We start from the raw sequence: 19,128 nt of genomic DNA, 5'->3' as shown, positions 1-19,128 counted from the left end.
TGAGTCTCAGCTTTGGGATTTCAGCAAGCCTGTTGGTTTCTCCAAGCCTCAATCCCCTCACCCTTGTCATTCTACCTTTACAAGCAGGTGTGAGACACTGCATGTAAAAGTCCTTTACACTGCATAAAGACCAACTTAACAAATGGGGAGATTTTGTGTTACAGACGCGTGCTTTGGCTAACAAAGGAGTTTTTTGGCCAAAGGTATACAGTGTGTCTACAATACTGAGCCACTGCCTCCTCCCTCTCACCTGACCTATGTCTTCGAGACCCTGCCTAATGATGGTGTCTGGTCCCCAAGACTCTGAAAGGAGTTAACAGGAAACATCAGACCAATGAACCAGACCCAGTATGTCCTATATCCTCTAGTTTCTGAGCTGCCTGATTATCCCAAGAAACCAGGGATAACAACTAGTAATAGATAATAATTCTGCCTCTCTCCTGAGTTGCACTTACCAGTTTGCAAAGCACTCTTATTCATTCTACATTTATTCAACAAATATATGTGAGGCTCTATTACATACCAGGCACTGTGGTCTACACTGTAGGCAAGGTGTTATATCAGGCAGTCAAGATCCCTGCCCAAAGCTTCTAGGCTTGACAAGGAAATGTGTTTGGAGCCAACATCTCTATAGTAATTTACCATGAACCAGTTGCTTTATATAGAGTAATTCATTTATTCTTCACAGTAATTCTATAAGTTCTGCTATTATCCTCATTTCACAGATAAAGAAACCTGCTCTACAGAGGTTAAGTATCTTATTCAAGGTCAGTGGGGGAGTCAGCTGTCGGAATCACAGCAACATTTTGCTAGTGATAGCATTTTTGTATTCACATTTTGGGAAGCTAAGATCTTCACCAGGAGATTCCCAAGACCAAGACCCCAGGGCTAGAACTTCCCACCAAATGGCCCTGAGCCTTTCTTTCCATTCCAAAAACCAAAGATACCTCTTCATAGGAGAAGAAACCAACACACTGGCTGCTCTGGTCCAAGAATGCCAGGACTGTGCTAGAAGGATTTATAGGTCCTAAGGCAACTTGCATCTCCTATTGGAACTTTTCCTCATCAAAGCAATGGAAATCAATGCAGTAAATACAGCTATAATGAACTGACCTGCTCACAATCCCTGCCTCTTCCTCGGAAAAGGAATCATGAGAGACATATATTGGTTCCAGCTCTATCACGTCCTTCCCCCGTGCCTGATCCTCCCTCTGGGAATCCTCCTTGTTCCTGTCAACAGCATTTGAGCTGATAGGGGTTTTTATTGGATGCTCTTTGTCACTGTGACTGTAAGGATTCAGTGCAGCTAAGATTTAAGAGGTAGAAGGAGTTTAACTTCTTCCAAGCATCAGCCGTGGCTACCCTGCCTTCTAACAGACTGTTCACAGACCTTCAGGCCAGAAGGGAGCTAGAGAATATCAGGTGATCATCTCATTTCACAAATGTGGAAATAGGTGCAGAGAGGCGAGAACCACACAGCGTAGGTTCAGCACACCTCTCCAGTATTGGTGCATCCCACTTTCTAGATCTAGAAGAATCTCTTCCACAAAAAGGTGGTGACTCCTGGGAAGCAGTGCTGCCCTTCCCTTAGCTTTGGCATCAGACTGCCTGAGATTGAATATCTGATCCTGTGTAAGACCTTGAGAAAGTTTACTGACCTCTCAGTGACTCAGTTTTCTCATGTATGAAATAGAGATGATAATAAAAGTATCTGCTCCATTGAGTTATTGAAAGCTTTAGTAATCAGAAAAAAACTATTAAAATTGTATAAAAAGTGCTCAATAAATGTTAGCGATGGTCATTATCTCAAAAAATAGTGTCCCTGGGGATAGTTGCTGTTTCTGGAGGAGCTGAGCTTCCCTGGCTCACAACTTTGAGCCAGGACATGAACTCTTGCTGCCCTGAGAACCAGCCTGTGTAAGACAGGGATGGCTTCTCCTTTTTCACAGATGGCAGTTGTGTTCCCTGGACAAATGATGAGATTAAAAGTTCTGGAAGGCAGGAGACAGCCCTGTACATCTTTGTATTATCTGACAGTACTGAGCACAAATAGTGACCTTGCCCCTGGATCTTCCAGCTGGACCCAACCACTAATATCCTGTGCATGCCAGCTCAAGAAAGCCAGCCTCCGTACCAGGTGGGGTTCTAAGGAATTGTTCTACCTGAGTCTCACAAGTTTTTGATCAAGTTTCAGTTTTGACTATTTTCTGCCTCTGAATGTCCCAGATCTGGTATTCTTTCCAAGTGTTCTTGTCTGCTTTCTCACTTTTTCCCATATATTTACAGGCCTTTCCATCCCAAGTGTATATCATTGACTCAGGGGAGAACTTCTGGTTCCAGTTTTCAATCCCATGGAATCTCTCCTATCCTGTTCCCCTCACCCTGAGAGAGAGAGAGAGAGAGAGAGAGAGAGAGAGAGATACACACACACACACACACACACACACGCATACATGTACACATTCCAACCCCTTCTACTTCTGTCTACCTGGAGGTAGACATTGGTAGTTGTTATTTCCATACATTCTCCCCTTTGGCCTCTTTGCTTAATTTCAAGAATTGGAAATGCTTATATTCACTTTTCCAACATTTCTGTGGTTAGGGGTGACTGTGTAATCCAATCTTGGTTACAGAGGTTGGAAGGATGACTCTTAGAAGAGATTCCTTCTTAATAGAACTGAGGAATCTGTGAAAAGAGTCCCCCTTCCTTCTTGCTTTGGGTACAATTATGAGAACCTGATGCTTGGACCTGTAGCCACCAACTTGCATGAGGAAAAGAACAGGACAACTGCAGAGATACTGACCACAGAACTACCAACACTGAGCTACTAAATGAACCAGACCTAGAGTCACCAGCCTCTGGATTTCTTATTATAAGAAACAAATAAGTTTCCATATTTCTTAAGCCACCTTGAGTAAAGAGTTCTGTTGCAGAACCTGCAAACAAAGGCATTCCAAAGCTTTATCAGGTAAACATCAGTCTGCCTACTGCAAACTCCATCAATGTGTGGATTGAACTTTGCGGATAAACTGAAGAACAAATTCTCTAACATAGCCTAGTAGGAGTCTGCATAAAATTCAAGAAACCCAGAATGTGGGAGGAAATTTAAATGTCACCCATGTCTGACATATAAGACAATGGAATAAAATTGTGGGTTCAGAAATAAACCCCCACATATACAGTCAATCAATTTTCAACAAGGGTTCTGAGACAATTCAATGAGGGAAACAATATTTTTTTACTAAATGAGGCTGGGATAACTGTTTATCCACATGCAACGTATGAATTTGGAATCCTACCTCACACCATATGCAAAAATTCACTCAGATGTATCAAACATCTAAATGTAAGAGCTAAATGTACTAAACTCTTAGAAAAAAACATAATCACAAATCTTCATGATGTTGGATTAGGCAATGGTTTCTTATATGACACCAAAAAATAAAAAGAAAAAATATGTAAATTGGACATCATCAAAATTAAAACCTTTTTGTACCATAAAGAAAATTAAAAGATAGCCCACAGAAAGGGAGAAAATTTTTGCAAATCACATATCTGATGAGATTTATACCTAAGAAATAAATCAAGAACTCTTATAATGCGATAATAAAAAGACAAAGAACTCAGCTAAAAATTGGGCAAAGAATCTGAGTAGACATTTATTCAAAAAAAGATGTATGAGTCAATTCAGTTCATTTTTTTCCTCTACTAGTGGGCTGAAATCCCCTTCTCAGCATGGTTTCCATGGTGGGGGAAGATGGCATGAATACATGTGGTAGCCCGGGGAGCATGGAGAATTAGAGGGGCATTTAAATCACATAAAGCCTTAAATATCAATAACAAAAATGAAAGTGCCATAGACTTTCTAACAAAGAGACAAATAACAAAGGGAGAAAGTTCTGTCTTATAGGCTATTTACAAAGAAATATAAAACAAAACAATGGAACTTTGTTTTTCATCCATAAAACTAGCAATTAGTTTAAATACAATATTCGATGCTGGCAAAGGTGTGGTAAAATAGGCATAAATACATGCTTCTTTTTGGAATAAAAGCTGGTACATCTGTGGAATGTGGTTGAACAACAGGTTCTTTCATGCAGCCATTCCACCCTTATGCTTTGAACACAGAAGTTCAGACAGGTGTTTATGGTATAAAAGATGTTCATCAAAAGTGTTTTTGTATAAGTCCCAAATGCAAACAACTCCAAGGTCCTGCAAGAGAGGAATGGTTACAATGGTTATAATATCCACTTGTTAGAATCCATTTCAAAATAGTTGAATGGCATGGGGAAATGCTCACAGTATAATATCACACTTAAAAGTCAGGCTCAAACATCAAGATGTGGTAATTTTTTAATTATATAAAGTCTTCACCAATCCATAGAAATACGACTGGAAAGAAATACCACAAAGTGCTGACAGTAGCAGTTCCTGGACAGTGGAGCAGCCAATAATGTATATTTACTTCTTTATTTTTTCTGAATTTTCTAAATTTCCTCAAATGATCATGTATTGTCTTTTTTTAAAGGAAAAAAAAAGAAGCAATATTAGGAAAGAAGGAAGGAGGGAAGAGAGGGAAGGAGGGAGGGAGGAAGGAAGGAGTCAAGAATCTTAATTACTTGGACCCCTTTTATTACCAGGTGAGTCTTCAGAGGCCTCATTGGTAAAACTAGGACAATTGTACTTAAACTGTCTCACAGAATTACTATGAAGATACAATAAGAAAATGTATGTAACATGCTTTGTAAATTGTAAACCACTTTACAAATGTTAGTTGCTGTTAACATTATAACACAAAATTAACTCTAACAATCAGAGAGAAAAGAAAAGAAACCCATAATAAGATACCTCAATCTTTGAGTAGGAACCAGGAAAATACAAGAATGAGCTAAGTATAGAAAGAAGGAAAAAGTTCCCAGGAATCCTGAAGAATGATCACTAGCATCTCCCAGGAAGTCCAGGAAAAATGTTTAAGAAGCAAAAACAAACAAACAAAAGCCTTACAAGGCAACCAATTGTTCATAGCATTGCTACTGGCCACAAAAGATGTCCTGCCCTTGCTTAAAAAAAAAAATCTGAAAACTGAGAAATTTTCATTCAAATCAAGGGAATGAGGAAACTCACTCATTGTGACAGGCAGATGAAAATCAGAATTAACTAAGGTCAAAATGTATTGGAAAAGTGTCTTGCAGGATCTGACTTGGCTCCAAAAGTAAAAATAAGCACCCCAAGGGAGAAAACTGATGAGTGGGAGAAGGTTCTTAATTATCATGAGGCCAAGACTGGAATTAGAAATGACAAAGACCCAGCAAAAGGACTCGAATTCTTTACCTTTCAAAGGAAGCAGCTCGTGGCCTGCCATTGCTGGCCGTTTCCTCAGGTTTGAAATTCTCTCCTGTTCTAGTTTCTCAGGCCCTCACGTGTCCTGCTTGCCTGCAATTACTTCTCCAACTTCCTCTCCCATTCCCAACTTTCCAGGATCCTTTGTTTCTCCCTGCTCTTTCCTATCCCCACTTTCTCACTGTTCCCAGCTAACACCTACAAGTTTTCCTTCCCAGTAGGATCCTTTTCTCAACTCCCACACTATCTTCCCTTAGAAGCCTTGTTGCCACTCCACACTAAGGTTGCTTAAAGCCAAATGCATCTTCATAAAAATGAACTAAACAAAAACTGGTTCAATGGATTCGCATCTGTTACTCCCAATAATAGTTCCCACTAGAAATACTGACATCCTCTTGTGCTTCTTCCTCTCTTCCCAAACCAAACTTATCATGTCCCAAATATCACTAACACAGCCTGTCACATTTTTCTTATATCAGGGACATTCCCTGTCTCTGCCCAGTCCAGATCTTTACAAGCTACTGCAGCAGCCTCCTGACTGGACTGCTCTTTGTTGGATCTCCTCTCCCCAGTCTCTTCTAAGTGCCACTGTTAGAGAAAGCTTCCTAAGACACCTTTTCCTGACTTGGATTCTCCCAACCAAGGCTCTTAATAATTACTCTGTGCCAACTGGATAAAGAACAAATGCATAAACCACATCTTCTTTATCCATTCATCTTTCGTTGGACACCGAGGCTCCTTCCACAGTTTGGCTATCGTGGCCATTGCTGCTAGAAACATCGGGGTGCAGGTGTCCCGGCGTTTCATTGCATTTGTATCTTTGGGGTAAATCCCCAACAGTGCAATTGCTGGGTCGTAGGGCAGGTATATTTTTAACTGTTTGTGGGAAATATCAGAAAGGGAGACAGAACGTAAAGACTGCTAACTCTGGGAAACGAACTAGGGGTGGTAGAAGGGGAGGAGGGCGGGGGGTGGGAGTGAATGGGTGACGGGCACTGGGTGTTATTCTGTATTTTAGTAAATTGAACACCAATTAAAAAAAAAAAAAAAAGAACAAATGCTTTGCCTGGCATTCAGAGCTGTTGAGCTCTAGCTAAAGACTGGATGAATAGCTTGATCAAGTCCAGTTGAAGGGATGGGTCAAGGATGGTGGCCAAGATGAGATTTCCAGCATGAAGCTAGGGTTACCAGTTGTCAAGAGCTCAGTGAGTGTGGACAGGGTTGTTAATGGTCCAAAAAAAGTCAGATCTCGAGAGGGAATATAATTGCCAACATCTGAGCACAAAGGACAACATCCCAAAGTGGATCAAGGCAATGGAACCATTCCAGAGATGCAGAGGAGTACAAAGATAAGAAGTAGAAGGGTGAGCTCCAGAAACAAGGACCAGGTGGGCAGTAGCTGGAATGGGGGCCAGAGAGACTCTTCAACACAATTGGGTCAGAAATGTGCTTGCTCAGAGCCAATGAGGAAGATGTTGGGAAACATGGTATATCTGACATCAACTTTGTGGGCAACTTGCTTCACACGCTTACTCTTTTCCATCCATGTAAGACAAGCTACAGCTTCTGACAAAGGCAAACATGCAACTTCTGGAAAATTGACCAAAATCAGTCCTTTGGGTTCACTTCTACTCTACATGAGCCCACACTCTATGCTCACTTCCCTTCAAGATAATTGTGTCCCCATCTCCAGTCCTTTTCATTATGTCCCTGACCTAGAATGTCCTTGACCCAACAATGTCTAATTCTCATCCAGCCTTCCTGACACAACTTATGTTCCATGGCTATCCCAGTTCATGAGCAATGTTCTTCCTTCTGAACTCCATGTAAAACAAGAAGCCAGGGAAATAACTGATTTGCTGGATCTGAATCTGTGCTACTCCTCTGGCATTGAAACTTCCTTAGGCTGTCAGTGACATTGGCATTTTTATGGCTTCCCTTCCAAGACGGATGCTGTTGGCTAGCTAAACAAACCCAACCTTGCCTATGTCTTCCAAAGAGTCTGGAAAGCCTTAACCCTCCTGTTCCCAGCCTTGGGTGGCCATATGACACAGTTGTAGCCAATGATAGATGAGCTTAAGTCTTGTATGGCTAGTTGGGAGGGGTGACAGGGATGGAGTAGGGGGTGCTCCTAGAAAGAATTTTTCCCAATAAAAGAGACAGAAACAGTGGGTGTCCTACCCTTCCTTTTTGTTCCAGCCTAAAATATTGGCATGATGTTTGAGGCTGCAGCAGTTGTTTTGTGACCATGAGGTAAACAGCACAAAGATGAGAAGCCACTTCTGAAAATGGATCTATGGGGCCCCGTCTCTAAGGATGTTGTTGAGCAGCTAAACCAACATCAACATTCACTTGCTTTCAAAATGCTTATTATAAAAAATAAATAAAACTCGTTTATTTAATCCACTTTTAGCTAATTTTTCTGTTACTTACAGCTGAAAGAATTGCTAACTCAATCATCTTCCTTCCCAGACTGTGAGCTATTTGGTGGCAGGGACGTTATCTTTTATATCTTTGCTTCTTCTAGCATCTAACATAGGGCCTAGCCCATAACCAACCTTGATAACCATCTGCCAGCAGATGGGGAAGGGTCAAGAGGGAGTTTTCTACCTCTCAAAGTGTGTTTTTAAGCAGGGAAGACATGGGTTATAGATGAAATAGTGGTAAATAAATGAGACAGTCTAGACCTAATTGAAAAATTAGACGTAAATAAATCCTGCTGACCAGATGGCATCCACCCAACAGCTCTAAAGGGCGAAATTGCAGAAATGTTGGCCAAAATGTATGACTTATTATAAAAGCTTACAGAGGAGCCTAAGAACTGAAGAGCAATGGGTTTGGCTTTTATTCCAAACATGTTGATAGAATCTGTAAGAGAGATCACAGGACACCTGAAGAATATGAACTTGGTGGAAAGATAGCATGGATCTTCCTGAAGGAGACTCAGAAAAGACTAATCTAAAAATTCTCTTTTAAAGGGAAGCAAATAGAGAACCATTATGGAAAGAGAGGGAAGAAACCACTAGATAGCACATCTTTAGAATTTCAAAAGCTTTGTGGTGTGGTTTTGTAAAGCACAGGCTCGTAAACATTCATCTGCTCTGGGACTAGTGAGGCTGTGGTTTCAAATCCAGAAACAGAGAAATAGGATTTAAAAAACAAATGTTTTAATAGAGACTTCTAATGGCAAGCTCCCCTGAAAATCATAATAAGATAGATAGGAAGTGAATAGTTTGAGAACTATCTGAAAGGGGGAATGTTCACAACAGCAACTCTTCATCTACTTGTGACTACAACACAAAGCTCAAAAAATGGGGATAAGGCTGCCAGATAAAACACAAAACTGCTAACTAAATTTTAATTTGAGAGAGACCATTAAAAAATTGTAGCACACGTATATCCCAAACAAGACCAAGGGGCATACTTATACTATGAAATTATTCATTGATTCTCTAAAACACAGCTGTACTGGGCATTCCAGGCTTGGGGGTTTCATGTTTTCCTTTGCTTGCTTTCTTGGTTTTGTTCTTTTATTTTTTGCTAAATCTGGTAAGCTTAGACAAGAAGAAATGGAGAGAAACTGGAAGAGCTACATGAGTAGACCTGGAGTTCATAGAATTGGGGCAGACAAGGATGTTGGCCAAGGCTCTAGAAGAGGAGTAATCTCAGCTAAACCTAAAAGACAATGGGCCCTGAGTCCTTAGGACCTTGGAAGGAGCAGAAGAAAAGGAAAACAATGATTAAATGACACAATCAGTATAGCCTAGTGGTTAAAAATACACACTCGGGGGGTGCCTGTAGTGGCTCAGTTGGTTAAGTGTCCAACTCTTGATTTTGGCTCAGGTCATGATCTCAGCAGCGTGAGATCAAGCCCTGCATCAGGCTCTATGCTGAACATGGAGCCTGCTTGAGATTCTTCCTTTCCTTCTCCCTCTGCCCCTCCCCTCCTCCGGCTCACTCTCTTTCTCTCTTTTAAAAAAATATACACTCTGGAACTAGACTGTCTAGGTTCAAACCCTTGCTCTGGCATCTATTGGCTGGGTTTTTTGGAGGAGTGTTGCTTAACAACTCTGTGCTTTAGTTTTCTCATCTCCACATAACATTATAGAAGTATCCACTTTATAAGCTATTGAGGATTAAATGGCATACTTGTAAAGTGCCTAGAACAGTGCCTGGCACATGAGAATGTCAGTTATCATCATATGCAGAGGTAAGCCAGGATAGGTCAGCACCCTGGCATCAACTTCTATCTAGTGGCTTCCAAGTCCAGGAGGAATGACTAAGTATGCCACTTACTTCTATGTTAGTCAGTGCTATGTTGAATAGCCACACAGCACACCTGAGGGCTGATTGGCTGGGGGTTGCAGGAACGCAGAGTGAGCTATCTTGAAGGACGCCATCCTCCCCAACGGTCACACTTTATAATCCCCAGCATCCCAGCTCCCCTCTCTCTGCCTCTGCCAGAAGCAGTAAGAGTCTTCCTTCTTAACATCTACCATCACCTCTGCAGCTGCAAGGCCAGCAGACCATAATTTGGGGTGAGATCAAACAGGCCTCCAGAGTCAGCAGCTTCTGTGATGCACTCTGCTGGGGCTACACCAATCAACACTGGCCTGCCTTTCCTCCCCTGGTATGGACCATGCTTTGATCTTCCTCTTTTTCGGCTCTGGAGCTCTTAACTTGCTGCTGAGCACAGGGAAGCATATTCTTTGTCCCCTCTAGACACCACCTGGCCTCCAGACCTTCCTGGCTTGTCCCTGGACAATTACAAGGTCATTTCCTTCTGTGTGCTTATCTCTGTTCTTGGCTCCCTAATTCTCCCTCCCCTGCCCGCTGGACTCATCTAGAGTGAGCTCAGTCCTCCCTTAAGTGAGGACACAGAGAAAGAAGCAATCAGTTACTGCCCTGAGGTCAAAAGGGAGCTTAGTACAGGTACTATATAGACCCCATCTCCCTTTCTCTGCCTCCCAAGATCTTCCCTTCCACTCTCCAGAGATGAATATAGGCATGATGGCCTGTAGGTCCCATAGGTAAAGTTTAAAAATAGACATGACTTAGAAATTCTGTGTAGGTCAGCTACTGGATAAGTAGGGGCTATGGCCTAGGGTGACTTCAAGAGCTTCACACAAGTCCACAGGCAGCAGAGTGAGCAGCTAAGTGTATGACTCCAGGAGCATCTAGGAGAAAAGTCCAATTTTAAAGGCAGGAAGATGAGAAGTTAGAATCCTCATACACTGCTGGTGGAAACGAAAATGATACGGCTGCAGTGAAAAACCATTTGGTGATTCCTTAATAAGTTAAATATACAATTACCATATGGCTTAGCAATTCCATAGTCAGGTACACACCCAAAGGAATTAAAAACAAGCTTTCAAACAAAAACCTCTATGTGAATGATTATAGCAGCATTATTCACAATAACCCAAACATAAAAAAAAAAAAACAAAAACAATAACCCAAACATAGAAATCACCCAAATATCATCAACTGATGAATGGTTAAACAAAATGTGGTCTATCCATACAATGGCGCATTATTCTACCTCAGACAGATGAAGTTCTGATGACTGCTACAATATGGATGGACCTTGAAAACATTATGCTAAATGAAAGAAACCAGACACAAAAGGCTACATATTATATGATTCCATGTATATCCATTTAAATGTCCAGAATAGACAAAGCTATAGAAAGAGAAAGGAGATTAGTCATTTCCAGGGGTTGCGGGGATGAGGAGATGGTGGGTAACAATGAAGAGGTATGAGGTTTCCTTTTGGGGTAAGGCAAAGGTTCTAAAATGGATTGTGGTATTAATGCACGACTCTATGAATATACTGAAAGATGTTGATTGTACACTTTAAAAGGTAAATTTCATGTTACATGAACTATATCTCAATAAAGCTGTTTTTTTTTAAGTTGGCAGATAATCCAAAATATACTTCAATTCTATGAGACCAAGAGAAAAAATCAAAATCTCATTTACCAAGGAAGGGATAAATTCTTTTTTTTTTTTTTTTTTTTTTGAAGGAATAAATTCTATGGCATTCTAATCGTGGTGGTGTGGAAAGCCCATAACAGACCATCATTCGTTTCCATTATTGGTTTATTTTCCTCTTTCTGCCCCTTGGTGCTACCTCTGCACCTCACACATATCTCTGCTTCTTCTTTAATAGGATCAGATTATAATTGTTGGCCAACCTGGCTGCTCCCCTACTGCACCATGGAATCTCAGAGAACTGAGACCATTCCCTGTTGGTCTCCTCCAGTGCCTGGCACCTAGTTGGTGCTCAATAAAGAAATATTGAATTGATAGAAATCTTATAAATCTCTTTTATCTAAAGATCTGACACTCTCACAAGAAACTCCTAAAACTAATTGCCTTGGGGAAAGGAACAGGGTGGTGGAGGAGAGGAAACAGGAGACACTTTCTGTATATCCTTCAGTACCTTTTGACTTTTATGCATGCCAACACATCATCTGTTCCAAAAAGAAATTAATTTAACTTTTTAAATTGCTTAAAATCTGACACCTATAAGCAAAGACACAAAATCCATGCATTTGACAAAAGAGAGAAGAATAGAATATGACCATGGTCTTCAGAGAGTAGACTCCAGTAGCAAACCTCTTAGTGAGATATTCAGGGAGATAGAATGCAAAACCCCTGGGAGAGAATAGTGGTGACATTTATGGCTCCCTTCCTATACCTCCAAGAAGACAATCTTACCTCTTCATTTATTCTTAGTAATGACGTCAAGTCTCCCTGAGCACACCTCAGCAATCAGACCAATCCTGGAGTCAGTCCTGGAGTCACTCTGATTCATCAGGATCCTGTTACATTCACATCCTCACCGACACACCTACCTGTCCGCTAGCAGGCCCATCAGAGCTGCAGTGGCCATAAACCAAGAGAGAATCACTGAACATCTCATCCGATGACCGGTACAGAGTGTGAGGACTGGCCGCAAACACCCAAGGCAAGACATGTCTGAAAGGCTGCAACAAACACAAACTTGCCCTCCATGCCCTCAGGCCTCTCCTTGTAGGTTTTGCTCCTCTCCTGGACCCCCTCCCAGGTAAAGTTTCTGGACGCACATGCTGCAGCCTCTTGGGCTTGGGCAGTGACCCCTGTGGCAGTGAAAAGACAGACAGCACTGAGACTCAAACGTCCCCAAGGGACACCAGTCCTCACAGTGAGCCAGCATTCAGTAAAAGCATACTTTGAAATGATCTGTTGATGTCCCAGTCTCCCCATTATTCCTGCAAGTGCCCTGGAGGCGAGTCTGTGTCTGCCAACCATCTACGACCAGCCCCCAGCACAGACCTGGCACATGGCAGCCTCCCAGGATTTGTCACTTAGCTGACACTGAGTGAGCGAGTACTAACCGGTGCCAAGCACTGCTCTGATTTATTTCATCCTGATATCAGCCTTACGAGGCAAGTGCTATTATTCCCATTTTATAAATGAGTCACCAAGAGCTTAAAGTAACTTGCCCAAGAGCCCACAGCTACTAAATGACGGAATTAGGACTCAGCCCCATAGGCTCCAGGCTCCATTAGCTTAACCAAAAATGCTATGCCATGATTCATACCAGAGACATGACACCAAGAGAGAGGAGAGAAAGAGAGAGAGAAGAGGTGGGTGGAGTAGAAGGAAAAAAGGGGAAGAGAAAGAATAGAAAGAAAGGAGGAGAAACCGGGAAAGAGGGCAGAAGGACAGGGAGGTCATCAGGTCCTCGGCACAAGTTCTCCACGTTGAGAGGCAGCAGCTCTATTTGGACAGAGCCTGAGAGGTCAGGGACTGACCCAGGCTTTGCAAACTCTCAAGAGCCTGATGAACAAGCCGGAATATTAGCTCATTAGTTCCAGAAAGAACTGTAACTTCCGAGAAAACCAGAACCTCATGTCCATTGGTTGGAGGCCAACATCCATGGGAAATGAATGATTCTCATCAGAATACTGCATAGTAAGCAAGGACCCTGCCAGCGAGTAGCAGGGTGATCTTAATGGCTCGTGTCGGTGAGTTATGATTGCCTGATGCTCCGGCTCCTCTCGGGTCTGCCTGTCAAGCAGAGCGGATGTTTCTCTCAGCTGCATGTGCCCCCTTGCTCTGGACAACGCAGGGGAAAAACCTGACAAATCATGGCTTCTTGGAGTCCCTTTCCTCTTGACGATGCACAGTACACCCTCATTCAGTTAACACTTTTGTTTCCCAGACAAGGCACATTGTGATCAATTACATTTCACAATTGATCAGGCTTCACAATCGTAGATGCTTAACTCCGTTACACATGGATTCTTCTTACAACTTTTTCTGTCTAAGGACAAACAAGTTCTGAAAAAAGGGAACAAAACAAAACACTCCTCAGGACTGTGGACTGATTGTACCTTATTCTGGGTCCTGTAGCTGCTTTCGGCCCCCAGGTCAGCAGTGGCTCTCTATTCCAGGAAAGGGTCTGATTTTTGTTCTCATGGTGTGATGATATGGGGCACCAGTTGGAAGTGGGACATGATGAGATGGGGAGGGAACCATGCCTGGAGTGAGGAGGTACATGGTACATGCCGATTCCACTGTGAATGAATGAATGTAATTCAATGAAGAAGGGGTAGTGGAAGGGGAGGTGGGCGGAGGGATGAGATGACTGGGTAATGGGATTGAGGGGGACAATTGACAGGATGAGTACTGGGTGTTATACTATATGTTGGAAAATCGAACTCTAATAAAAAGAATATATAAAAAATAATAAAATAAAATTATGACTCCACTTAAGCAAGTCTGATTTCATCCAGGCTGTTCTTAAAAGCCATCAATAGGCAGCCTAGCTTAGAGAATTTCTGTGATAAGGGACAAAACCCCCTTACCAAGAGCAAACTTTTCTGCTACCCCTGCTAAGACTAATATTTAAAGCTACTGAGCACCTTCTATATTCTAGATGCTGTGCCAGACTGCTGCAGGCATGCATTAGTTACTCATTATTGTATAACAAATTACCCCAAAACTTGCAACTTAAAACAACACACATTTATTGCCTCACAGTTTCTGTGGGTCCAGGCACAATTTTGCTGGGTCCTTTGGCTCCCAGGAGTCTGCAGACTTACCTCAAAGCTCCATAGGAAGGACCCACTTCCAAGCTCACTCACATTGTTGTCAAAACTGACTCCCCCTTGAGCTGTTGGAGTCCATCTCTCAAGGAGCTCTTGTGAGCTTGCAGTACAAGACCTCCACCATTCCCTTCTATGTGCACCTCTCCGTAGAGCATCTTGTACTTGGAAGCTTGCTCTGTCAGAGAGCAAAGAGTACCAGCAAGACAGAAGTCAGAGCCTTTGTAATCTACTCATGGAGGTGCTGTCCCAACACTTTGCCACATTCTAATAGTTAGAATTAAGTCACTAAGACCAGCACACACCCAAAGGGAGAGGATACACAGGGGGTGAATATCAGGAGGTGAGGATAGTCGGGAGCCATGTCAAAAGCATATGGTCTCCTCAAAACATGGTCATAGTATGTGATCTCAGATACAGATTAGAAGCAATTGTTAGTCTCTGCATTTCACAGATGGCAGAAGCTGAAACTCAGAAAGGTTAAGTAAATTGTCTGAGATCACACAGCTCATTGATGATGGAACCAGAACTCAAACACAAATCTGTTAAAATAACCATTCCCTAAAACCCAGCCTGGTCAGGGAGGTTTTTGGAGTCAAGTGGTTTTCCCATACTGGTCCCAAGATCTTACCCCAAAAAGGGCCACCCATTCTGTCATTGGGTAGGGTTGGTTGCCTCTAGTTTAGCCTGAGACTAGTTTGAAGGGAACCAAATATTTGTGGCCACAGCATGAAGATCGATATCTAGACCCTCTCCTTCTAGGCTTTTAACTTCAGACTTGCTGTGGAGATGGGGCTCATGCTCTTCCACCTTGGCTCTATCAGTGTAAGGTAGTACCTTACTTTTGGTCACTGGCTGGTTTCCATAGCCTGTCATTAAAACTTTGATTGTTTATCAGTTACTCTTCTTGGCAACCTGTCCAATGATATGACTCTGGAACTACCTGACTTAGCACTTATAACATCTCATAGACATGTATTAAACACTACTCTGTGCGAAGCATTGAGTGATGCAGGGAAAAATCAAATATTCTAAAAAAATCTTAAAAAATTAACAGAATTTCTTGAATCTGGGACTGCACTGGAGTCCAGTACAGTAGCTCCTGGCCACATATAGCTAGTGAGCACTTGAAAAGTGGCTAGTCTTGGGATCCCTGGGTGGCGCAGTGGTTTGGCGCCTGCCTTTGGCCCAGGGCGCGATCCTGGAGGAGACCCGGGATCGAATCCCACGTCAGGCTCCCGGTGCATGGAGCCTGCTTCTCCCTCTGCCTGTGTCTCTGCCTCTCTCTCTCTCTCTCTCTCTCTCTGTGTGTGTGTGTGACTATCATAAAGAAATCAAAATTAAAAAAAAAAAAAAAAAGAAAAGTGGCTAGTCTTAAATGAGGTGTGCTAGCACTGTAAAATAACAGTTTCAAAGACATACAAAAAACAGTAAAACTAATTCATTAATAATTTTATATTGATTGAATTTTCGAAGATAATATTGAAGATATATTGAGTTAAGATAAAATATACTACTGAGATTAATTTCACTTCTTTTTACCTTTTTATTTTATTTTATTTTTTAAAGATTTATTTATTTATTTATGATAGACAGAGAGAGAGAGAGGCAGAGACACAAGAGGAGGGAGAAGCAGGCTCCATGCTGGGAGCCTGATGAAGGACTCTATCCCAGGATCTCCAGGTCTCCGGGATCACATGAAGGCGGTGCTAAACCACTGAACCACCAGGGCTGCCCCTTTTTACCTTTATAATGTGGCCTCAAGAAAGAGGCACCTGGGTGGCCCAGTGGTTAGGCACCTGCCTTTGGCTCGGGGCATGATCCTGGAGTCCTGGGATCAAGTCCCATGTTGGGCTCCTTGCATGGAGCCTGCTTATCCCTTTGCCTATGTCTCTGCCTCTCTCTTTCTGTGTCTCTCATGAAAAAGTAAATAATTTTTTCAAAAAAATATGGCTGCAAGAAAGCTTTAAATTGCACACACGGCTCACTTTTGTGGCTTGTTGTATTTCTTTTGGCAGCACTGGTCCAGAGGGGGAGGGCTTGCCCTGTGCCAGGCCCTGTACTCTACACACACTCTATGCTGAACACAAATCACTTAGTTTCATCCTCATAAGAAATTCACGCAGTGGGGGCACCTGGGTGGCATAGTCAATTAAGGGTCCAACTTAGCATGATCAAAGTCAGGAGATCGAGCCCCGCCTCAGACTCCACTCTTGCTCTGAATCTGCTTGAGACTCTGTCTCAAACTTCCTCTGCCCCTCCTGTTCATTCTCTCTTTCTCTCCCTCTCTCTCTCTCTCTCTCTCTCTCTCTCTCTCTCTCTCAATAAATAAATAAATAAATCTTAAAAGAAAGAAAGAAACTCACACAGTGGGCATCATTATCTCTTTTATAGATATGGTGACCACAGGGCTCAAGCAACTTGCCTGAAGTCCCACAGTAAGTGGGTGAGCAAAGTCCATCAAAGAGATGAATACACATCTGAGCCGTTCAATGATGGAGGGTGCTATAATAGAGGAACGGGACCAGGTTGGGGCACCAAAGAAAAAGTAGTCACTACCTTGGAAGCCCTCTAGACAGAGGTGATGCTTAGGCTGAGTGAGCCTGGAATAAATACATTGAAGTAGCCAAATGCAGAAAGGGCTTTCTGAGCAAAGGCAGAGCACGTGTGAAGTTGCAGAGGCATGAAAGTGCATGGTGTGTTCAGGGAACGGCAGGGGACAAGAGGGCTTGAGTTCAAGGAACAAGCACAGGGAGATCCATTGGGCAAGATAAGCAAGAGTATTGTAGGGAGAGTCTGGGACACCACGCCCAGGAATGTGGGCTTCATCCAGCAGGTCAGTAGTCTCAACTCTGGCCACACATTGGAATCTTTAGAAGAGGATTTTAAAAATAATAATGCCCAGGTGCCATCCCAGAGCAATTAAATCAGAAAGTTGAAGGAGCTGGTCAGAGCCCAGGGTTTGTTAAACACTTCTGTGAATGATTCTAATGTGTGACCAAGGCTGAGAACTCTCCATGGTAGTGGGAGTCTGGGCAAGAGCTTTAAGAAACGAAGTCCAGTGATCACAGTTCTGTGTTAGGAAGACAATTCTGAAGGTTGTGTGGGAAATGGAATACTGGAAGTGAGAGACTAGAGGCGAGAAGTCTGGGCGGGGTTTTACTAGAATAGCCCAGGTCAGGGATGCTAAGTCCAATGGGCATGTAGCTATCTGCAAGACTGGGGTAGGCGGAGTACCCCCAGGAGAAAGACCCCTGCTGTGCCCGTGGCCATCTTCAGCCTTCATCTCTCAATCATGCATCTCCAGCCTCCATCCCACTCACCTACCTGGAGGTCTGTTCCACAAGGCATCGCATGGGCGCCTCCAGCTCCACATGTCCTGATTGAAGCTATTACATCCCTGCAGAGATTGCTCTTCCAGGTTCCCTCGTTTTCCTTATGGATGTCTGGAAACCCCATCCGACATCACCTCGTCCCTCTCCCTCTCTTTCCACATCCCATCAGTCTCCAAAGATGGTCATTTCCATCCACAAAGGCTTTCAGAGGTGCTCCTCCCTGTCATCCCCCAGCCCCACTCCTCCTCATGCTTCTTCATTTGCTGCTCTGAGCACTGTGATAGTCCCTGTGGTGACCACCGTGGGTGGGCTACTCCAAGTCATTCCCCCCGTTCCCTGTTCAGAGAATGCTGACATTATTTAGGGATCAGCCAGGGAGATTTCATTTTGATTTAGACCAGCATGTGTCACCCTGACTGCACATTAGACTCACTTGATGGATTTTTTATGAATCCCAGTTTACATGCCCTGCTGCTTGAAATTTTGATTCAATAGGTCAGGTGTATGGCTCAGACACTATATATATGTGTATATATATATATATATATACACATATATATATCATATTAGAATCACCCAGATGATTACAGTTTTTTAAATGTGTACACTTCCCAAGGTTATTCTACTATATAGCCAGAGTTAAGAACTATCACTCTAAACCAGTGCTTCTGAAAGTACCTGGCGCAGAAGCAGCCTGAGAATTTGGTAGAAATGAAAATTCTTGGGCCCCACCCCAGACCTACTAAACCAGAACTCTGAGGCCCACCAATCCATGTTTTAACAAGCCCTCCAATTTTTAATAAGCACACGCAAATTTGAGAATCACTGGTCTAAATTATTCACATTAATCCCATTCCCATTTGCTAGTGATAGGTTTTCTGTGGGCCTGTGACCTAGTTCTGACCAAAGAAACATGAAGGGAGGTCTTCCTATCTGATAGAAGGAGGGATTCACAGAAAAACAAAAATCTTTCTCTAAATTATATACTTGCTTGGGGGGGAAGATGGCCTGTCGTTGTGTGAGGCTGTGATGATCGGTGCTATGGCAGCCATCTTGGGACTGTGAGGAGAAAGTGGAGAGCATCAAAGGGAAGCTAGGCTTCCAGTCTCTTATGTTGTTGAGCTGCCAAATTAATCAATCCTGAAATTTTCTGATCTGATCTTTGGTGTGAGATCATTAAATTGCATTTCTTTTTAAGCCATTCTTAGTTGTGTATTCTCTTATCCGCAACCAATAGCATCCTAACTTTTATAGCCTCCTGTTTGCCACAGCTCTAGACTCTCCCCTTCAAACTCATCTTACTGTCAAACACTGTGAAGAGTCTTAGATTTTCCCTCACTTACAAGCTAACGAC

General features: G+C 42.7%; 1 long non-coding RNA gene across 1 annotated transcript; it reads right to left on the bottom strand.

Moving 5' to 3' along the window:
• Positions 1–3,635: 3,635 nt before the first annotated feature.
• On the bottom strand, positions 3,636–12,800 carry LOC144316888 (uncharacterized). Its single transcript, XR_013382719.1, has 2 exons — positions 12,202–12,800; positions 3,636–4,213 (listed from the first exon to the last, which is right to left on the bottom strand). It is a non-coding gene; the product is annotated as an uncharacterized LOC144316888 (long non-coding RNA).
• Positions 12,801–19,128: the final 6,328 nt, after the last annotated feature.

The sequence above is a fragment of the Canis aureus genome, chromosome 7 (genome assembly GCF_053574225.1).
Source record: "Canis aureus isolate CA01 chromosome 7, VMU_Caureus_v.1.0, whole genome shotgun sequence".
Classification (NCBI taxonomy): Eukaryota; Metazoa; Chordata; class Mammalia; order Carnivora; family Canidae; genus Canis; species Canis aureus.
Note: the sequence above shows the minus strand (reverse complement) of the source record. Positions and strands in the feature narration are given on the sequence as shown.